The following is a 22,701-nucleotide window of genomic DNA, read 5'->3' on the forward strand; positions in this document are numbered from 1 at the left end:
AAGTATTAGTAACTGGAACATAACAAAATCCTTAAAAACAATAAAAACACAAACAGAAAGAAAGCTGGGCAAAAGATTTGAAACAGAAAGGCACAAAACAGGAAATACAAGTATGAAGAGACACTCAACATTTAGTAATTAGGAAAACAAAAATTTCAAACTACAATGAGATAACCATGTCACAATCAGCTGTTGTTTTGATCAACAGAACAGTAGATTTAAGAAGTCAAACACTGTCGAGCAATGGCAAGAAGGAGACCCACAGGAGCTCAAACATTGTTGCCGGGAGAGTAAAATGGTTCAGCCACTCTGAAAAACATTCTGGAGATTTCTAGTAAAGGTGAAGCTAACACGTGACCTATCACCCACCTACTACATGAATGGATCTCTAGGCTCGATGAAGGACACTTGCAAGAACATTTGGAGCAGATTTAGAACCAGTTTTTGGAAACAGCCTAATCCACATTCATTAACATCCATCACCAAAAAACTTCTGTTGAGAAATATTCATACACTGGAAATTATATGACAGTGAAAATGAAACAGCTAACGCTACCCATTCAAAATGAAGGGATCTCACAAATATCAAGTAAAAAAATGTCATAGAAGAATACAGACCACAGAATCCTGCTTAAGATTTTAAAATATTTAAAACAATACTGAGTATAAGCTTACGAGTGTAACAGGACAAAGAAATGGTTCTAAATTCCCAGTTGAAAAGTGGCGCTGCTAGTGAGGGAAGAGGTATATTCAGGGACTTCAAGTATTATGGATCATTCATTTTTTTTAAAGCAGTGAATATTGAGTACATTGGTGTTTACTGAACTATACTTTCTGGTTTGTTGCTATCTTAAATACCAAAAAATAAATTTAAAATACATTTAATTTTATGGGAAAAGCCTGTTTTGGGGTTAATTGAGCAAGTAGTCACTATGCAAATAAGAACACATATACTTTTTCCCCCTAGTAAAGTCTTTATTTGGGAAAACAAGATGCTGTATTTAAAATTCTTCAGAATATGGATAGAGTTTTCCTGAAACTTGGTAAAATGCAATGCTAGGAAATGGGTCTGGAACTCGGGGGACCTTGCTCAAGGTAAATAACTGCTCCGTGCCACAGTAAGACAAGAGGGAACTGAGGGCCCACTCGCGATGGACATCATCCCCTGTAACAGCTACAGCAATCTCGTTTCCTTTAAGCTAGAGAAATGCAAGCTCCAGTCAGGTCTCTCAGCTCACCTGAGGGCTGGCTTTGAGACTAACGCCCATACCTGCCTTTTGTGGAAGGAAGGTTATGGTCTTATTTACATGTTCAATTATATCTAGATGCAGTGATGGGCTCCCCAGCCCTGGGTCTTACGACTCTGCCATCCCCATCCCTGCCCTGTCTGTTCTCCACTGTCCCTGTTCCGGACAAGGCTCCTGTTAAGAAGAATTGCTACTACACTCAGTGAGCCTTCATGGCAAGGGGAGAGAGGAGGATACATCCCACCAGGCCTGGAAAACACCGCAGTGACCAAGGACAGAACCACCCTCTGGCTAGCACGGGAACGGTGCTTCAGAGAAACTTTAAAAATACAGGCAGAAGGCATCCCAAATGCCAAGAGATACAACCCATGGAAAATGTGGCCGGCATAGTCTGATGGAGAAACCACTGCACTCCCCAGAAATACCAGATGAAAGAGAGAAATTAGTTAAACAATGGAGTCATTTGATCTACAGCCATCAGAACTCAGTTTGAAACAGACTATGCATTAAAAGCTGGGTGGGGCGTGTAGAGAAAGGTCTAGAATACAATTCATGAAATGGTGAGGACAGGAAGGAGCTAGCATAGCACAATGAAGCCTTAGAGAGAATTGGGCTTAGAGGGAAAAAATCCTAATTACACTTCAGTACCATGTTTACATCAAAAGGCTTTGCATCATACATGCCGTGCAAGAAGCAAGGCACCAGACTTTTTATTAAGCTAGCAATTCAGCTGCAGCGTCCCAGGCCCAGCCTGTGTGTCAACATAACACCATTCCCAGACTCCAAAGGTCAAATTCAGGGCCTGACTCAGAGAACAGAGGAATTTTAAGGCAACCACAAAACGTGACATCCCTCAACCAACTTCCTTCCTTTTATTAGAGATATTACTGATAATAGAAATAGCCAGATGACTTCAAGCATTTAAAATCACATGTGTAACAGAGGACAAGCAGAGACCGTTGATCTCTGATTGTTCAGAAGGCAATTACTCGGACTGTGGAAAAACCCAAGCCTTTCTGAGGCCCTTCCATCCTGCTATATGCCTTCTCCTTAACATTAAATGAAGGTGGGGGAAACTGGGGAAGGACAGAATTCAAATCAGTCAGTTCTGCTACGTGGTCAGCGGTTCTGGTAAATAGATTTGATGGCAAGAAAACAGAAACCATCTGCTAAATATGCATTTCAGAGATATCCTGTGGATTTCAATTATGCAGGCCGCCTCTGTCCTCAGTTTCATCATTGAAAAGCTAGAACCACCTTAAAGAACCAGCAGCCTCCCTGCTTGGCTCCAGAAGACTCTCACACTAGGCCCCCCAGGGCCCATGAAACAAAACTGGATTTTCAGCCACCTCTGGCACCCCACCAGAACTAAATCATGCCCATTCTCCTGACTCTGGTGTGTCGGGGCCCCTCATGCTGGATCAACCATCCCAGTCAGACCCTCAGTCCATGGCCTGCACAGTTGTTGGGGGTGATGGATCTGCATGGAGTGCTGCTGCTGCTGCTAAGTCGCTTCAGTCGTGTCCGACTCTGTGCGACCCCATAGACGGCAGCCCACCAGGCTCCACCATCCCTGGGATTCAGGCAAGAACACTGGAGTGGGTGCCATTGCCTTCTCCGCATGGAGTGCTGACTCCTGTTTAAAAGCTTATCCCACATCAACAAATCCCACTTAAAGGTAACAAACTCATGACAAGCCGTCCACAAAATGTCCTGCCGGGAGCCAGTGTGAGGAATCCCGCCCGTGACAAGGTCATGAGGAAGGAAGCTGACATACGCAAGGCGTGCTCAGACTTCAGGGACCCCTCTGGAAATTCCTAAGCATGTACACCAACAAAAATCTGCCCGTTTTTGTGCTCTGCTTTTCCACTCTTCTGACATTCTCTGGAAAAAGTCAATTCAGGGCTTTAGTCTTCTGCATTTGAAAGAGTGTTTCAATCCAAAAACCCCTCCGATGGCTTTCTAGCCTGCCTGCAGGACTCGTACAGCTGTGCATGTGATTGTTTGAGGCCTCCTGACCGCAGGAGGCACAGGAAGCTTAAAACATCCTAGGAATGTAGGAGCTTCTGAGGAGTCAAAATCTTTAGAATAGGACTGACTAAAAGTTTCATTTGTTGAGTCAATGCTTGCTGCCAAATTTTCATATCCTTTATTTTTAGATATAGTTGGTATATAGAAAAACAAGTAGTAGACCTTGTATTAGCAACATTAGATCTTTAGTTAAGTACCTTCTTTGTTATAACCCACTGAGCCTTTGTTCTATAGAGATGTAACTTTAGTGCTTTAAGGAGATGCAGATTAAAGAAAAACACTTCAGGGGAAACAAAAATAAACATTCATTAAGGAAGAGAGCCAAAAAGTGTTAACAAGCCTCTTGGCCAGAAGATAATGTAAATCACCTGAGACCTTTTGTATACAAAATGATATACGGAAAGAATCTGGGTTGCGAACGCTACATAATTTTGTGTTACCCATTGATCTCCATGTTTTATCAAAAGTATAAAAGGCCTTCTGAACAATAAAGGATGGGACCAGCTTCTCGGACCACCTTCTCAGACCAGTTTCTCGAACTAGTCTCTCGGTCTGGGTTCTTGGGAATCTGGCTCCCCCCCGTGTCTTTCTCTCTCTCTTCTTCTCTCCCTTTCCCTCTCTCTGCTCTTTAATTTCAGGCTGAATCTCCACCTGGGGCGCGGAGGCTCGCCAGGTCTACTTACTTGCCCTGGCTGTTAAGACCCGCGTGAAAGGGAGCTTAAGGCGAGGCACCCTTAGATATTCAAGCAGGCGCCGGTGGCCCAACGTAGATGGTGCAAATTCCTTGTCTGGAATTTTATTGGTCTTCCATGTAAACCAAGCTATTCAGCCCTCTTCCTCCACTTAATCTTCCTACTACACTATAGTTTCTTAATCTAATCTTATATTAATAAATAAACAAGTCTTTCCACGCCAACGCTGTCCACCCTTCGAATTCGCTGGATCCACCGGGGCTGGACCCCGGCAATGTCCACTTTTGTTCAGAAAGAAATTTACTTTGTTGGCAAAAAACAATGATTTCCAAATAGTTATTCATCATATGCATAGTTCACATCCTAGGTAAAGCACTATACGATGAGAAACTCAACATTTTTAGGAGCTCAGCATATGAACAGTTGACCCCAAGTCCAGCAGAGCAAATCCTGAAAACGCCCCCAGCCTCCACCCCCAGCCCTTCGCTCCTCCCTTTAACTAATGAAGGTACCCACGTCTAGGGCAGGGGCAGGTCCCTACAGGTCCACGCTGGCTTCCATCAGAAGTCAAGATGCCAACACCCACAACCTTACTTCTTTTTAAAAAGCAGTGCTTTTTAAGATTGAGAGAGGACAACAGGGGAACACTGTGTGGGTGGGGGTGACCTCTTTATGGGCATGTGGCTGAGCTGAGGAAGGGCGTCCAGGGCAGCACTCTCCTCCTCCTCCCAGAAACCCAGAGTGGGAAATGGGCAGAAAATGAATGTGTTCTCTGGGGGAGGAAAAACCAGAAAACTCCCAAGCACAGCAAAAGATAAGTCTCCAAAGACCATTTTCTACTCAACCAAAGTACATTTCTTTAAAAAGGTGGTCTGAACTCACAGCCTATCTTGGATTCCCACACATCTCCCTCTTCTCTTGGCTGGAGACCAGGCTGAAGAACACACTCCTGTCTGACAGAGGAAAGGAAGCTCAAGAGCCCCCTCTTGTTCTTGCTCTGAAGCTCTGCCCACTTGCGCCTTCTGCCCTGGGGCTCTCACCTCTCGGTACTCATTAAGTACCTTCATCTGAGAGCACAGCACTCGGCAAACAATTCAATAATGGCGATAAGAAATAAGCCAGAGGTACCTGCGGGGTGCTATGGGAACTCAGGCAAGATGCATTAAGCTCCTGCTGGGAATTCAGGCAGAATTCCAGGAAATCACAGGAGAGCTCAGTGAAAAAGGTGGCGTGAGGATGAGATGGGTAAAAACCTTGGAAGGGGCATTTCAGGCCTATGGAGGACCAAAAGGAATGGCAAAGAACGGACTTCCCATGGGCAACCACAGGCATCGTGGGTCTGTGGGAGGGGATGGTGAGTCTGACCAGGGTGGAAGGAGTCAGCTCACAGCCTTGCCATGGTGAGCAACTTGGACTTACAACCCCTTTGGGTAGCACTGTTGGATTAGTATTTAGCTACTTCCCTGGTAGCTCAGATGGTAAAGACCCTGCCTGTAATGCAGGCGACCCAGGTTCGATCCCTGGGTCGGGGAGATCCCTTGGAGAAGGGAATGGCTACCCACTCCGGTACTTTTGCCTGGAGAATTCCATGGACAGAGAAGCCTGGCAGGCTACAGTCCATGGGATCACAAAGACCTGGTGGACATGACTGAGCAATTAACATTAGTTTTTTTCTGGCTGAAGTGTGGATAGAGTAAGGGCATCAAGGCCAGAGGACCAGAAACCAGAAAGCAGCTGCTGCATTGATCTAGCCCTGTGGTTCTCAAAGTGTTGTTCCTGAACCACCAGCAGCAGCCTCACCTGGACTTACTAGAAATGGACCCCCTCAGGCCACTCCAGACCTGCTGAGTCAGAAACTCTGGGGGTGGGCCCAGAAATGCATGAACTGACCGGCTCTCCAGGTGACTGTGATGCTCACTAAAGTCTGAGAATGACTTGTGCAGACAAGGGGGATGGGTGCCTGCACTAGGGGCAAGGTGGTGGACAGAAGGGGATGGACTCAAGGCTACGACAGATTGTAAAATCAGCTGAGACATGTGTGTGTAAGGGAGGGTCAAGAGAGGAAGTTCAAGGACTTTGGTGTGAGTGACTGATTGGAGTTGTCAGGAATACAAGACGCCAAGCAGGCTTTGAGGGCTGATGAGTTCTGTGCTGGGCGTGGGGAGCTGGAGCTGTCTCTGGGCCATGCAGCTGGTCAGGCTGTGGTATACACGAGTAGGAATCTCAGAGGAGAGCTTCCACGTGACCGCTCAGAGCAGGAGGCCAGAGACAGAACTCTGAGGACACCAGTATCAGAGGGCTGAGGAGACAGAGAAGCCCACAGCAGTGAAGACGGATAAAGAGAAGCAGAAGGAAAACAAGCGGTTCTCGCAGAACCTCTGGTCCTTCCGCAGGGCATAGCGAAGCAGGTTTTGTTCTGCCCTGACACTGTGCTCTGCTAAGTCTCTTCAGTCGTGTCTGACTCTTTGCGAGCCTATGGACTGTAGCCCACCAGGCTCCTCTGTCCATGGGAATCTCTAGGCATGAATACTGGAGTGGGTTGCCACGCCCTCCCCTCCAGGGGATCTTCCCGACCCAGAGATCGAACTCGCCTCTCTTGCGTCTCCTGCCCTGGTGGCAGGTTCTTTACCACGAGTGTCACCTGGGAAGCACCCTTACTATTAGGGTATCTATTTATGTTACCCACCATCACCAATAAGATAAAATCAATACATGGTCATCTCAAGAGATGCCTAGACGGCATTTTGATCAAGTCCAATGTTCCTTTTTAAAGTTTCTTTTAACAGCCTCTCCAACATCCACTTCCACCCCTCCTTCTTTCTTCCCAGGGGCCACTGACTCCTGTTTGGGGAGCTAAGTAGTTCTTAAAAAAAAAATGTGGATTTATATGAATATGGCTAAGCATTTGGCTTCCTTGGCTATGGTGACTGGTTAGAGGTGGTCAAGTGACTTAGTCTGGTCCAATCAGAGTTCTATCATGGGATTTTGCTAGGAATGCTGAGAAAAGGCAGTTCTCTCTCTCTTCTCACTGCTTCATCCTCTGCCCCTCTCTCATGTTTAATTCTCCCTGGCTGGCAAAAGAAACATTTCTTCAACAACTGCTGACCACCCAAGATATTACAGTCACTGGGAAAAACAACTGCTCATCACCATGCAAGTTAATACATGGTTCAATTTGGATTTGAACTTGAACTCCTTGACTTCAGAACCTGTGCTCTCACATATCAGACTACCTGAGCGTCACCAAAGAAGACTGAAATAAATGGAATGATATATCCCTTCCCGGATGGGAGGTCACTATTAAAAAAGCGTCATCTCCCCTAAGCCAATCAATATATTAATTACTATAAATATCCTGGTGGTGGTTTAGTCGCTAAGTCATGTCCAGCTCTTGAGACCACATGCACTGTCTACCCCTCCAGGCTCCTCTGTCCAGAGGCTTCTCCAGGCAAGAACCCTGGAGTGGGTTGGCGTGCCCTCCTCTCAGGGATCTTCCCAACCCAGGGATTGAACCCGTGTCTCTTATGTCTCCTGCATTGGCAGGTGGGTTCTTTACCACTAGCGCCTTCCCGGGTGTGAGTACCTTAAATGATTAGAACCCTGGAATGTATTTAAGACTCTTTAAATTGCTGTTCCCTTTCTTCTGCTTATATTTCTACCACAGCACAGGCATACCTCATTTTATTGCACTTCACTTTTCTGTGCTTCTCAGATACTGATTTGCTTCACTTTTTTACAAATTGAAGGTTTGTGCTAACCCTGTGCATTGTCAGTTAATGATTACTACTTTTTTTTTAAGCAATAAAGTATTTTTGAATAAGTTATGTATTTTGATTTTAAAGTCATAACTTAGCAGACTATAGTAATCCGGCACTGGGAAAGAAATAAATTCGAGTGACTCCCATTATTGCAGTATTTTTTTTATTGCAGTGATCTGGACAGGAATCCACAATATCTCAGAGGTGTGCCTGTATTTATCATGTAATAATTTTGTCACCATCACCACAAACCGCTGGGGGCAAGAGGACCCTAGGAGACAAATGGCAACTCCATCCAACCAGTCCGAGAAACAGTAAATGATCAGTTGTAACAGGATGCATCCAGCACCCAACACCCAAACCCATCTGCCACAACCAAGATTCACAGATATTTGGTGAGTGGGTGTTTAATTTAATACATCATTAAAAAGCTGAAAAAGCCCTTGGTAAATGAAGATTACTCTGCTGCTTGGCACAAAATGCAGGCTGCTGGAGAGCGAAAGCTGCCAATGTTGGTTCGGTTTTGAATGTAAAACCAAGCCTGGAATTCCTTTTCCCCATGTGTAACAAGAGGTAATAAGACATGCCCCTCGGGGAGGCTGATGCTGGCTGTGCGTCATTCATGGTGCACCTCCAGGGCTTGGCACATCAGGCAGTTGATAAACGATACATATTATTATGCTGATCTCTCATTCATTCTTTTGGAAAAACCCTTACTAATCCCCACAGTAAGCCAGAAACCAAACTTTTGTAATCTAACTTAATAAACTGGATCACCATAACATAAGCCCTTTCTTTATCTTGCATCAAAATGTAGTCCTAAAATATCTGACATACTGACATGAAAACACAAATGTCAACTTCTGTATCAGGTAACTTTACCACCTTTCTTCCCCCCAGTATCACAGAAAACCAAGGACTGCTTTACATTTTCACTTTCATTATTACAACCAAGTCTTCAAGGCATTGACCTCATGGTGAAGGATGATTTCCAACAATTTGGGAACTGGAATGCTTCCAAGGGGTCATCTTCTTTAGCCCTTTCATTTTATAGATCACCAAGTAAGGCCTAAGAGGGTACTGCTATATTCAAGGCTGTACTCAAATAAGATGTCATAGTGGAATAAAATCAAAGTCTTCAAGTTGCCAGGCTAATGATACTTCCACTCTGCCCCCACTGTTTCACGGTAACCACCAAAATGCTCTCCCATCAAAAACAGAAGCACAGAACACCACATTTGCAAGCCTTTTAAAGAGAAGATAGTGGAATACATTAACTTGTGGTTAACTTTATCTCCTGTTCCCTACCTCACAATTCTGCTTATAATTTAACATAAGACCTGTAAATATATACCATGTGCTTGAGAGAATGGCAGCTAAACCAGAAAAGTTAAAAGCCTTTGTTAGAAATTCTGAGATTGTGAGTTATTTTTAAATAAAGAGGCTAATCAAGAGTTTACAAATTCCTCAAACGCCTCATTTTATCATTTTCCTCTATATCTTATTCTCCAAAGCCTCCTTCAGAATCTAACATAATATATTTAGCCACAAAAGGAGACCAAACTAATTAAGCAGTCTCTGTAGCCCCTCTATTAGAAGGTGTGTCTTTCAGTGTGGACTTACCTGTTAGTCAAAGACAAGATAAAAGTGGCAATGCGAGAGACTAAAGCAGTGAGGGAGAGCAGGAGGAAGGGGCAAGAGATCACTCTTGTATGTTGCTAACTCGTGTCCAACTTTTTGGCAACCTCATGGACTGTAGCCTACCGGGCCCCTCTGTCCATGGGACTTTCCAGGCAAGAATACTGGAGTGAGTTGCCATTTCCTTCTCTAGACTCTTGTATATGGTTAGGTAAATCAAGGACAACTTCCATAAACTAGAAGGATCTTCCTGGACCACTATGATGTCTTACTAAAGCAGAGACAGAGGTCTGGGTCCTTGAGTAATAATGAAAAATAATAGAAGGCATCAAGGTGCAGTAGGAGAAAACTGACTGAAGATCCAAGATCTGTATTCTGTCCCAACTTATACATTAACAAGCTGTGTGATGATGGACAGACGTACTATTATTCTGGGTAACCAGTTTTATGACACGACAGGTAAACGCATAGCTTCTAATACCTATCCACAGACATACCCTGTTGATGATGGTTGGAGATGTAGGCTGCTTGAAACCCCGGATTTCTTTGGTCTTGTGTCTCCTATTTAAAAATATTTCAAGGACAATCTCACTTCCAGGGCCTGTATGTCCCTGAGCAACTTATTTTATCCTCTGTAAACCACAGTTTTTTTTTTTTTTTGAATCAACCCTTTTATAAGAATAACTAGAAAATTTGGGAAGAATATTTTTTTTAATTAAAAAAATTAAAAAAAAGAAATATTTAAATGTAAAAAAAAAATAAATAAATATAAAAAATAAAAAATAAAAAACATCCATTAGAAAGCATTAGTGTGATCACAAGGCAGTGAGACATTGTCAGGTCAAGATATGGGAGAGAAAGAAAGGTGAGAAGCAAGAACATGGCTTTTGGTGCGCACATCCGCTCAAGGCCATTGACAACTCAAAAGCAGCAGATGACAAGCTGAGCAGAGCTTCTATACATCTCACAGAAGTGGAAGGACAAAACTGGAAGCTTGGGGCCCACTAGGGAGTAAGGATCTTGGTAAACACCCTAGGTTTTCAGTTGAGCAGCTCTGAAACCTATGACGTTTCAGTGAGCTACAACCTACAAAAATAGGATTGACCTGGAAACAGAATAGCCTTCATACGGAATGACATCTTTCTTTGAATCATCTCTATCAGTGACTGAAGTATTATCATCTCTTCCTTGTCCAGCTACAATCTAAAAGCAAGAGAATATTCTATCTGAAGGAATATGCCATCATCTAGAGTCTCAATTTATCTCTAAAACTGCTCAAATATAATGTTCAACATACAATAAAAAATAACTGGGTTACAATGAAAATAAGATTGACTAAAGGGAGACAATAATTAAGTTTACACATAGAAAATCCAGATAATGGAGTTATCATACACAGACTTTAAGATAACCATGGTTAATATGTTCAAAGAATAAAGAGACAAGATGTAAAATTTTGGTACAGAACCAAAAATTATAAAAAAAGAAACGGAAAACTTCATTTTTCATTAATGTACTAAAAATATAATAATTAAAAATAGTCACAAATGGGTGGGTTTATAAGACTGTGAGACACAATGGAGAAAGAATTAAAATAAATGTCAGAAGACAAGATCCAGGTTAAGGCACAGAGAGACAAAAGGATGGAAAACTGTGTGGAGTATATGAACCATCTGATACACAGAGAAAAGGTGTCACGTATATGTAATTTCAACCCCAGCAGGGCTGGAAAGAGAATGGGGCAGAAATGATATTTGAAGAGGAAATGGCTGAGAATTTTTCAGTAGTGAAGAAGTGTATCAAATCACAAATTCAAGAAGCACTATGAACCCTAAGAAGAAAAAATACAAAGAAAATCACATGTACTCGCACTATAAAAGAATTGTTGAAAGCAAAATGCAAAGTGAAAATGTTTAAAAATAGCCAAAGGCTTTAGCAGAGCAACAGTCAAGACAGGCAGCAAACTTCTCAACAGAAATAATGCGAGGTAGAATACAATGAAACGATATCTTCAAAGTGCTGAAATAAAATACATGACAACCTATAATTCTACAAAAATAATAACAAAATAGATGCTTCAGACAAACAAAAACTGAGAGAATTTTTCAGTAGAGGAAATACTAATAGACCTTTAGTCATTCAAAGACAAATGATCTCAGATGGAAGCTCACAGACTGGAAAAAATAAAGAAAAGATAAATATGTGAGTAAGTCCAAATCAATTTTGTGTTTAGATAACAATGACAAGGTCTTCTTGAATTTAAAAATATAGAGTGTTAAAATACATGACAACAGGAGAATAAAATGAGTAGGGAAATAACAAGAGGACAGAACTCTGACAAAGAGCTGACCACCAATCTTGTCTAAGGGACCAGAAGATGGAGCTTGAGGCAATGAGCGTTGCTAGGCAGCAACAGGAGAATTTTAGCAAGAGGGAACCAGAAAAGGGGGATTCTAAACTCCTCCCAAAGCTCTGGCTGACTCTTGAACCACAGAAGAACAGGGAAAACTCCAAGGAGTCCAGCTAAAGATAAAAAAGCTTAATTGAGATTTGAGCTTCTATACACCTTAGAGGACAGAGTGTTTACACTTTGAGTCTAATCAAATTAAACTGCCTGCAAAAATAAACCAAAAAGTCAACATTCTTCAGGCTAAAACAGAATTCAGAGTCTCCTCAACATATCATTCTCAATGTCCATGATATAAACAATGGCAACCCAGAGATAACCCAGATTTTGAAATTATCAGACAAGACTTTAAAGCTGCTATTATAATTATACTAAATGAGGTAAAGAAAAATATGCACATAACAAGTGAAAAGAGAAGATATCTCAGCCCAAAATAAAAAAGGAAAAAAAGAACAAGTGAAAATATTAGAACTGAAAAATAGAATATCAGAAGTATTCACTGGATGGGATTAATATCAGAAGAGAGATTTCAGAAGAAAGTTCATGAACATGAGAGTACATCAGTAGAAGTTATCCAATCTGAATAAAAGAGAAAAAGGTTGAAAAAAAAAATAAACAGAGACCTAGGGATCTATGGGCAATATCAGAAAGGTCTAACATATTGAGGATTAGAGTTCCAGGTAGAGAAAAGAGATAAAGAATGGGAGATTAAAATATTTAGAAAAAATACAATAAAATTTTCCAAATTTTCTGAAAGCCATATGTTTACAAGTTTAAGAAGTCAAAATCACGAATGAGCTAGAGATGAAGAAAGTTACTCTGTATGAACAATCTGCTGAAACCCTAAGAAGAAAGTCGCCAGAGAAAAGCAGCACATTACACACAGTGGGACCATGAGTCAGATGTCTACTGTATTTTCATGAGCAACTGTGCACAGAGGAGCCACAACGTTAAAGGTAAGACATTCCTGAACAGAGGAAAATGAAGGCAGTTCATTGCCCACAGACCCGCAGTCTAAGAAATGCTAACATAGCTATTTCAGGATTAAAGAAATGATAAGAGAAGGGAACATGACTGCTGAGTGAATAGGGAGTATCAGATATAGTACATGTGAAAGGTTACTTCATCCGGGTTAACACAGAGAAGAAATATAAAAGATAAAATAGTAAGAGTTTTAAAAGAGAATGTAGGAGACTATCTTCATGACCTTGGGGTAGGGAAAGATTTCTTAGACTACATGAAACTTCTACTCATCAAAAGACATATTTTTTATTGCCCAAACTGGGATGATTCTTAGAAGGAAAGAGAACATAAGTAGTTATTACTCTGGAAGACTTGGAGAAGGGAACAGCTACCTACTCCAGGATTCTGGCCTGGAGAATTCCATGGACGGTATAGTCCATGGGGTAGCAAAGAGCTGGACATGACTGAGCGACTTTCACTGGAAGGCTAGGCATATACTGGGGTAGTTAGGCACCAATTGGAAATGCGGTGACATCACTCATCTATTCACAGGTGAATGCCCAACAGGAATGTGCCCACAGGTGAATCAAAAGAAATGTACAAGAAAGCTCATGGCAGCATCATTTATAACAGTCGTAAACGGTAACATCCCAAGTGTTCATTACCAACACATTGAATGGTGGTATAATTATGCAATGGAATACTATGCAGCGATGAAAATGTCTTGAACACAGCAAAACGCAACATGAATTCATCTCTGAAATATAATGTTAAGCAAAAGAAAACAGACATAAAATAGCATATCCTTTTGGTTTCATTTACATAAGGTTCAAAAATGAGCAACACTGCTGCATGATTTTATAAGTCAAAATAGTAAAAGAGAGTAATGATTAAGAAGGGTTTCCGGGGGTACTGGTTCTATTTCTTAACCTGTGTGATAGTTACAAAAATGTCGACTTTGTGATAATTTATCACATGGTATACTTAGGATTTTCAAACCCTGTTTGGATATTGTTCTTCAGTTTAAAAGCTTATAAAAATGAAACCTAGACCTGAATGTAAAATGCAAAAGTACAAAAGTCCTAGAAGATAAAATAGGTCAGATGACTTTTTAGATGGAACACCAAAGGCACAACCCATGAAAGGAGTAATTGATATGCTGGGCTTCAATGAGATGAAAAACAATCTACCCTGCAAAAGACTGTATCAAGAGAATGAGAAGAGAAGCCTCGGAGAAAATATCTGCAAAAGACACGTTTGATATAGAACTGTTAATCAAAATATAAAAATAACTCTTAAAACTCAACAATATAAAAAATAATCTGATTAAAAATGGGTGAAAGAGTTTAGCAGACATCTCACCAAAGTAGATGGTGTCAAATAAGTCCATGAAAATATGCTCCATATCATACACCATTAGGAAATTGCTAATTAAAACAATGACATACATGCATCCATTAGAATGCTGAAGATATAAACTATGATCAACGTGAAATGCTGATCAGGCTGTGGAGGAACATGAACTGTCATTGCTGGTAAGAGTGCAAAATGATATAGCCCCTGTGAAAGACAGTTTGGTGGTTTCTTACAAAGCTAACAAAACTTTTATAGCAATCATGGTTTTTACACTGACCTGAAGGAGTTGAAAGGGATTTCCCTGGTGGTTCAGTGGTAAAGAACCCCTGCCCCTGCCAGTGCAGGTTTGGTCCCTGGGTCAGGAAGACCCCCTGAAGAAGGAAATGGTAGCCCACCCCAGTATTCTCGCCTGGGAGATTCCATGGACAGAGGAGCCTGGTGGGTTACAGTCCATGGGGTCACAAAGAGTCAGACACGACTTAGTGACTAACAACAAAGGAGTTGTACATTTACAGAAAAGTATGCACCTGGACCTCTAGAACAGCTTGGTTCATAACTGCCACAACTTGAAGGCAACCAAGATGTCCTTCAGTAGGTAAAGGCGTGAATAAACTGTGGCTCACCTAAACAATGAAGCATTATTCAGTGGTTTTAAAAAAAAAAAAAAAGACATGAACTCTCAAGCCATGAGCATACAAGGGAGAACCTTAAATGCGTATCAGTATGTGAAGGGGGCCAATCTGAAAAGACTCCATACTGTATAGTCCCAACTTCAGGACTATGGAAAAGAGAAAACAGCAGAGACAGGAAGAGCAGTGGTTGCCAGGGGTCAGTGAAGGAGAATAAGTCGGTAGAGAAGAGGCTTTTTAGGGCAACACGTGATATTATAATGGTGGATATATGGCATGATAGCTTGTCGAAATCCATTGAATGTACTCCACCAAGACTGAACCTTCATGTCAACTGTGGACTCTGGGTGACAATGATGTATCAATACAGGTTCATCAATGTTCAACAAACACACCCCTCTGGCGGAGGAGGCTGATGGAGTCTGGCTGTGCATGTGTGGGGATTTTGTGGGGGTTGGTATATGGAAACCCTCTGTACTTTCTACTTAGTTTTGCTGTGAATCTAAACTGCTCTAAAAATAAACTATTTAAAAACAAACTATTTCAGGACTTCCCTGGTGGTCCAGTGGTTGGGAGTCCACCTGTCAATGCAGCGGACACAGGTTCGATCCCTGTTGCAGGAAGATGCCACGGGCTGAAGGGCAGCGAAGCCTGTACACCTAGGGCCTGTGCTCCATGAGAGGGGCCATCGCAGTGAGCAGCCGGCACACCCCAGCTAGAGAGTAGCCCCTGCTCGCTGCAACCAGAGAACGCCTGCAGGAAGCAAGCGGCAACAGAGACCCAGGGCAGCCGAAAATGAATGAAGAAATCAGTAAAATTAACTCATGCTGAGGTTTGACAGAAAACAACAAAAATCTATACAGCAATTATCCTTCATTCAAAAAATAAATGAAAAAACAATAAACCACTTCAGTTCTTACTTACATAACGTAGAAGATACACAAATAACTTGTATTCTCATCAATAATCTATCCACACTGATATGAAAACACTTAAATTCCATGGAATTTCATAAACTCCTAGTCTGGGAAAAGGCAGGGCTCACCTGCGGATTCCACCTGCAGGCCCAGCGTGGACAGCCCTGGGGCATGCCCCTCTCACAAAGGAGCCCTCACTGAGCACTATCTAAGGTCGGCCTGCAGTTTAGGTCCTAATTCTTGTGACATATCCCTTTGCTTGGCATTTTATGGTTCCACTGGTTGGGGATTCAGGACAGGCTGACCCGGGAAGCCATCTGAGGGAGCTTGGCTCTCTGCCACATCTGGCTTCTGTCTCTGGCTACCAGGCAGGGTTCTCGATTTCTAAGTTTTCCTAAGTCGGCTGTACATGGCACCACCAGAGCTCAGAATGTGCTGTCAGGGAGGATGACTCACAGCCTAACAGCCTTTCCCAAAACCCCAGCTGCTGCGGTACCAGCGAGTGTTGCCAGCACCGCCTCCTAAATGGAAGCAGAAGGCCCCAGAGGGTCCTGGGGCTGCCAGAAGCCACGGCAGGTTCCCAGGAGCACAGGATGGGAGAACGCCCTCCGGTGCCCTCTCCTGTCTGACTTCCAGCCAGGAATGCTTAACGACACATCATGACAGGACCAGCGCTGGCAGATGGCCAACATATTCCTGTCCAAACGCTGCCTGGAAGAGTAGGGGCTCTTCTCACAGTCACTCGCTTTGGTTCAGGAGCTCTTCTGGGAGAGAGTGGAAGTGTTCTTCCTGGCTTCTTGGGGAGATGCATCCCACAGGCCAGATGGGAAAGGAAGGGAGCTGAACCAGGCTGGGGCACTCACTCTGGCCTGTGACTGGTGCTTGGGGGTGGGAGGCGTGCTTGCAGGTCACCTCTGTGCTTGCAGGGGCTGCCTCTGTCCAGGGCAGCCTGGTGTGGAGGTGAGGCCTACAGCATGGGGCCAGACTGCCGGGGACTGCATGCCGCTGGGCACCTACCTGCCAGGGGGCCTTGGGCAACTATCTAATCTCCTGAACATGCCATTTCTTCATCTCCAAGTTGGAAGCCATAGTATCCCTTGGGTGATTTTGAGTATTAAATGGCTAATCTACAAAGTCTTTAGCAGAGTGTCTAAAATGCAAATTACTCAATAACTGTTAGCTGCCACACCAGTGCCCCCAGACTCTGACAACCTCAGACCCAACAAATGACTCCACCTGGCAGATGGCCGTGTGTGTGTGTGTGTGTGTGTGTGTGTGTGTGTGAGTGCACATAGCAGAAGCAACACCTACAGTGGGTCAGATGATAATGACCAGAATCCCCAAATCTGGAGATGGTAGGCGGAATACTGTCCTCCAAAGAGGTCCAGCTCTTCTTCCCCAAAACTTGTGTTACTTACACGGCAAAAGGGTCTTTGCAATTGTGACTGAGTTAAGGATATAGAGACGGGGAGATTATTTTGGATACCAGAACGGGCCATAATTGTAAATACAAATGTTTTTGTAACAGGCAGATGTGACCATGGAAAAAGGCAATGTGGCATGAAAGCAGAGATTAATGTGGCCACAAGCTAAAGAATGCTGGTAGTCAACAGAAGCTGGAAAAGGCAAGACTGAATTCTCCCCTACAGCTTCATGAAGAAACCAGCTTTGTCAAGGCCTAGATTTTACTCCATAAGACTCATTTCAGACTTCTGGCTTCTAGAACACTAAAAGAATAAAAAGTGAAAGTGTTAATCACTCAGATGTGTCTGACTTGGCAACCCTGCACACTGTAGCCAGCCAGGCTCCTCTGTCCATGGGATTCTCCAGGCAAGAATACTTCTACAGGGGATCTTCCCAACCCAGGAACTGAACCCAGGTCTTCTGCATTGCAGGGAGATTCTTTACCATCTGAGCCACCAGGGGAGAGAATAAAGTTCTGTTGTTTTAAACCACTCAATGAGTAGTCATTTGTTACAGCAGCAGTAAGAAACTGATACGTTATCTCGGAATCCTGCCAACGACCACGCGTCCAGACAGACGAATGGAGGTCTGGAGGGAGAATGCTGGCAGGACCCTCTCCGTGTCACAGCACATCAGTCAGGACTCCGGGCTGAGTTCTAGGACCCGGGGAAACCAGCATGGAGCTGAGGCAGGGACCGAGCCTCAAGGACAGAGTGCTGACGGAAAACAGCAAGGGACTGGCACTGCTCCATGCCCAAGCCTTCCACACGCAAGCTGATGGCAGTGGGCACCCCTCCAGGCCTTGGCAGGAGGGCCTGCACCCACACACATACTGCCAGCCTCTGTCAGGGTGAGCGCTGGGCCAGCTTGTCAAAGTGTCCTCTGCAGGCTGGTACTAGCCTGGAAACTCTTCTCCAGCTGCAATGAGATAAGGATGAACATTGAGAATACCTGCTTAGAAACTTAGAGCAATTTGGATTGCCTTGATATTTTTGGAAATGTAATTTTACTGCTGCTGAATCTTCTGATAAAATATTTCATCTTGGGTTCTATATGTCTTTTATAAAAAGTAATTTTTCTAGTAATCCATTTTGATTGTATTTTATGAATACTCGTTTGTAATAAATTGGAAATTACACACACATATACACTCACAACATTGGTCCTCTACCACCAATAGGGCTCCTGAGAACCACACTGCAGGTGGAAGGGAGGAGGCTTCTGGACAGCCAGGTGTGATCAGCCAGTGGTTCCAGCAGACGGCTGGCATACAACTGCCTGAAAGATGAAGGCCAGGTGCCCAGAAGACAATACAATGCTCAGGCTCCATGACGGGCTCTTTGGTACACAGCTTAACACCCGACCACCTGCCCTGCATGGCCTTAGGGATGGTCCTACCTCTCAGATGATAAAGGGAATAAAGGATAAGGCTCTCAAGGGCATACCTTTCCTCAGCACCACCTTCCTGCATAATCAGGCACTTCCAAATTACCTGCACTTCCTCAGTGCACACGACCAGAGCTGGGGAGCATGGCGGGTGGCAGGATGAATGGCATCCAGCAGGAGACATTGCTACCCATAGCCAAGCAAGGGGCAGCTTACTCCCATGCTGTTCAGGTAGTGCCACGCCACTCACGCACAGGACACTAGGCTGTTCTTTTCTCAGTCGTGCCTCCGGATAACCCTGAGCGACTAATACTGCCGCTCTCACTTTAAAGAAAACCCAAAGTTGGCTCAGAGAAGCATGTACCGGGTAGGAAGTCAAGTGCAGGCTTTGGAAGGAAGACCTGTATTCAATTCTCATCACTAACCAGTAGGGTGACCTTGCAGTTATCTAACAGTTCTGGACTTGAGTTTGCGTATTTATAAGACATGGATACTAATACCTTCATCACAGAGTTCTTATAATTAAGTAGTTAAAGCAATGTCTGGAAAACACTCAACATTTAGCACCTGGCCCGAAGTTTCCAATAAATACTGACCTTAATAAGGGGGGGAGGGGAAGATGGGAGCCACAGCTAAGGTGTGAAAAAGCTCTAAGGACAGAGATTAAAAGAATACAACAATGAGAACATCAAGATGGAAAAATACAGAATAAAATAAAGGCAACTAGCATGAGAATAGCAACTGCAGCTCAAGTCATGCACCACATTTTGTAAACACAATTTAAAAAATTATCCTGTTTACAATCACATCATCAAAGAATTGGAAATTCAGAATTAAGCAAGTTGATGTTTTTGACCCTCCTGAATCTAAAGTCTCTCTTCTTATTACATATACACACTCATCAGAGCTCCACATAATCAACAGTATTTAGCAAAATGTGACATTAAAATATAATTATGGATGGAACAAAAACACTTTAAGAAAGCAATTAAAATGATTTCGCAAGCTGGGGTACATCTATTTGATTTCAGATGTTTACAGCGATTGGAGTGTGACACTGACTACCGCCACAGTCAGGAGTATCAGGAGCCACACACGTCCTGTCCTCACATCATGCATTTTGTATCCTGTATGAAAGGGGAATTGTTTGAAGTACCAGTTTATACTAAGCAGGTATTTTCTGGGAAGAGAGAAATTAAAATGAAGATTGATTCTATACTGTTTTCAGTATTAGCGTTAATATGCCAACCTGTCCACTCAAATATTTGAAAAGCTTTTCTCTCTTTAAAGTAAGACAGCATCTTGTTATGATCTCAAGTAGAAGTCTTCAAAGACACCTGGGCCCATGATTTTTATCTCAGAGGAACACAGGAGATGAAAAAACTAAAATGGACAGTCCTGAGCAAGACCATTATTAAGGGTTAAGAGATGCGTTATGACAACTTAGCATGACAGCACCTTCTCTTCTTAGGCCGAGGTCAGGAAATTGGGTTCCTACCTATCAGAACCTCAGAAGGGCAAGACAATAGCCCAAGTTCTGAACAGAGGGCCACACAAGGGACTTTTTCTATAGAAAAGCGACAGTCAATTCGGGCCTTAACTCAGCCAACTGCATATACAAGCAGGGAAAAATCCGAAGCCACACAGACCCAGTGGTCATCCCAGAAAATGAGCCAGAGCGGTAACCTGAGACGGAAAGAAACGTGAGACCGTCCGGTGCCCAGGCAAGCAGCTCTGGTAGCCCCAGCAGCCTCTGAGCTATGGCTTTGCAGCCGCACTCAGCAACGGAGCTCACCAGGCCAGGCTTGACCCAATACGGACAGGTATATGTTCTGCATGGTCCGAGTAATAGATAAGCTCTTCAGAAGAACTCTACAAACAAAGTGGAGGTTTGCGATAACCACTTAAGCAATTTAGGCCCTTAATCATACAGTTACTATACTCATATTCTGAACTTCACTCTTCTACGTAATTAATTCAGCACAAAGGATAACAAGCACATACTACTTGCTTCAGTTCAAAAGATGATAGTATAGGTATTTATACGACAGTTTATATCATTTTGAAGTACCTTCTGGTGTGTGCACAGGATAATGATTACTTTTAAGATGTTTAGTCTTGTGTGGTTAGATTCTTTTTTTTCTTTGTTGAGATACTTAAATTCAACATTTTATAAATTATCTTGGAAGCACTTTGTATTTGGGACACAAAGACTTGTAATCCTCAAAACAATTCTCACAATGTGTCCGATCTGACTTTCCCCGTGGGTGGGTTCTTACAAGTTCACAGAGTAACTAAGGAGAACGACACAGCATTGAAAGCAATTAAAAGCAGGTGTCTAACTTCTTCTGTAGAGTCGTGGTAGTATTTCACTCAAGATACTTTTCTTTTACTCCCAGGCTTCACATACTGAAGAATGTTGCCCTCAAACTGACCAGAAGACCACCTTCCCAGTCTTTCCTACAATTTGCTGATAACTCAATGGTGTTTGCACCCTCGTGGGAGGAATTTCTAGATGTTCTCTTAGAAGTCAAAGATAAGATCATGAATGGGCCTGAGTTACCTTAAATTTAAAAAGGGAAAATGGCAGAAAAGCAAAAACAGAAGAATGGTCCTGTTTTGGTAAAAAGATAAAATGGGGATTGTATGTGAAAATTAATATGGACCTTCACCATGGGTAAGGAGGAAGTACAGAGCATTAATTGGGAAGGATTCAAGCTGCTAATAGTGAATATCTCCAGGGTGGGGCTGGAGGAGTAGGTCTTCAGGGAGAGCAACTTCATAGACATGTATGTATGGGACACACGGCAAACAAGTGTCTATGTGTGTTTACATGTTAAACACACATATATATACATTTATATGCTTTTAAACTGGTGATAGTATAGGTGAGTTTTACTTTTTGCATTTCTCAGTTTTTTCAAAAGATTTTGTTTAAAAGTAGGCCAGTAGATGAAATTTCTGAACACATCGTTTCATTTGGTTCTCACCAAAACCTTGCTCTCTCTACCCTCACCTTTTTCCCTCGCCACACCCCTACTACTTAAAATGCTGACATGGGCTTTTATTGGTATCACACTCTGTATGGCTTAGGTGAGGTATGCTCTTGGGCACTCAGGGATATCAACTGCTAAAACCCTAAACTACTGGGACTTCCTTGGTGGTTCTGTGGCACCAGTTCAATCCCTGGTCAAGAAAACAGATTTCACATGCTGCAACTAAGGCCCAGTGCAGCCAAATAAATTTAAAAAGAGAAAAAAAAAATATCCTAAAATACTGAAATTTCCATGTTTTAAGTTGTAAATCTTCCAACATTAAATTACTCTTTATTTTTCCATCTATTATTTCTCATTGAGCACTGTGCCTTTCTAATTATTGGATGAAGGGAGAATACTTGATAAAATCAAATTAGTCCTCTGAATTTATGCTGAATTGGAAATCTTAATGTCCCCGGAATGTCAGGGTGCTATTTGTTTCCCCACGTGTCCCATACATTTAGCAGGGGACCTGCCACAGCATTCCAGGTTCCTATATAGTACTGTTCCTTGCAGCATCAGACTTTACTTTCACCATCAGACACATCCACAGCTGAGCGTCATTTCTGCTTTGGCCCAGATGATCCATTCTTTCTGGAGCTGCCCTTTGCTCTTTCAGGGGCATATTGGACGCCTTCTGACCTAGGGGGCTCACCTTCTGGTGTCGTATCTTTTTGCCTTTTCATATTATTCACAGAATTCTCGAGGCAAGAATACTGGAGTGGGTTGCCATTTCCTCCTCCAGTGGATGACGTTTGGTCAGAACTCTTCACTACGACCTCTCCATCTTGGGTGGACAGGCACAGCATGGCTCATAGCTTCATTGAGTGATGCAAGCCCTTTGCCATAACAAGACTGTGGTCCATGAAGGGGAACCTAAAGAAAAATATGCATAGGAACCTGGAATGTTAGGTCCATAAATCAAGGTATATTGGAAATGGTCAAACAGGAGATGGAAAGAGTCAACATTGACATCTTGGGAATCTGTAAACTAAAACGGACAGGAATGGGTGAACTGAATCTAGGTGACCATTATATCTACTGCTGTGGGCAGGTATTCCTTAAAAGAGATCTAGTAGCCCTCATAGTCAACAAAACAGTCTGAAATGTAGTACTTGGGTGCACTCTCATAAACGACAGAATGATCTTGGTTCATTTCCAAGGCAAACGATTCAATA

General features: G+C 42.9%; 1 protein-coding gene across 9 annotated transcripts in view; it reads right to left on the reverse strand.

The window, feature by feature from the left end:
- Positions 1–22,701, reverse strand: part of PDE8B (phosphodiesterase 8B) — a 223,023-nt gene that overhangs the window by 118,299 nt on the left and 82,023 nt on the right. The window lies entirely within an intron of this gene.

This window comes from Capricornis sumatraensis, chromosome 2 (assembly GCF_032405125.1).
Source record: "Capricornis sumatraensis isolate serow.1 chromosome 2, serow.2, whole genome shotgun sequence".
Lineage (NCBI taxonomy): Eukaryota > Metazoa > Chordata > Mammalia > Artiodactyla > Bovidae > Capricornis > Capricornis sumatraensis.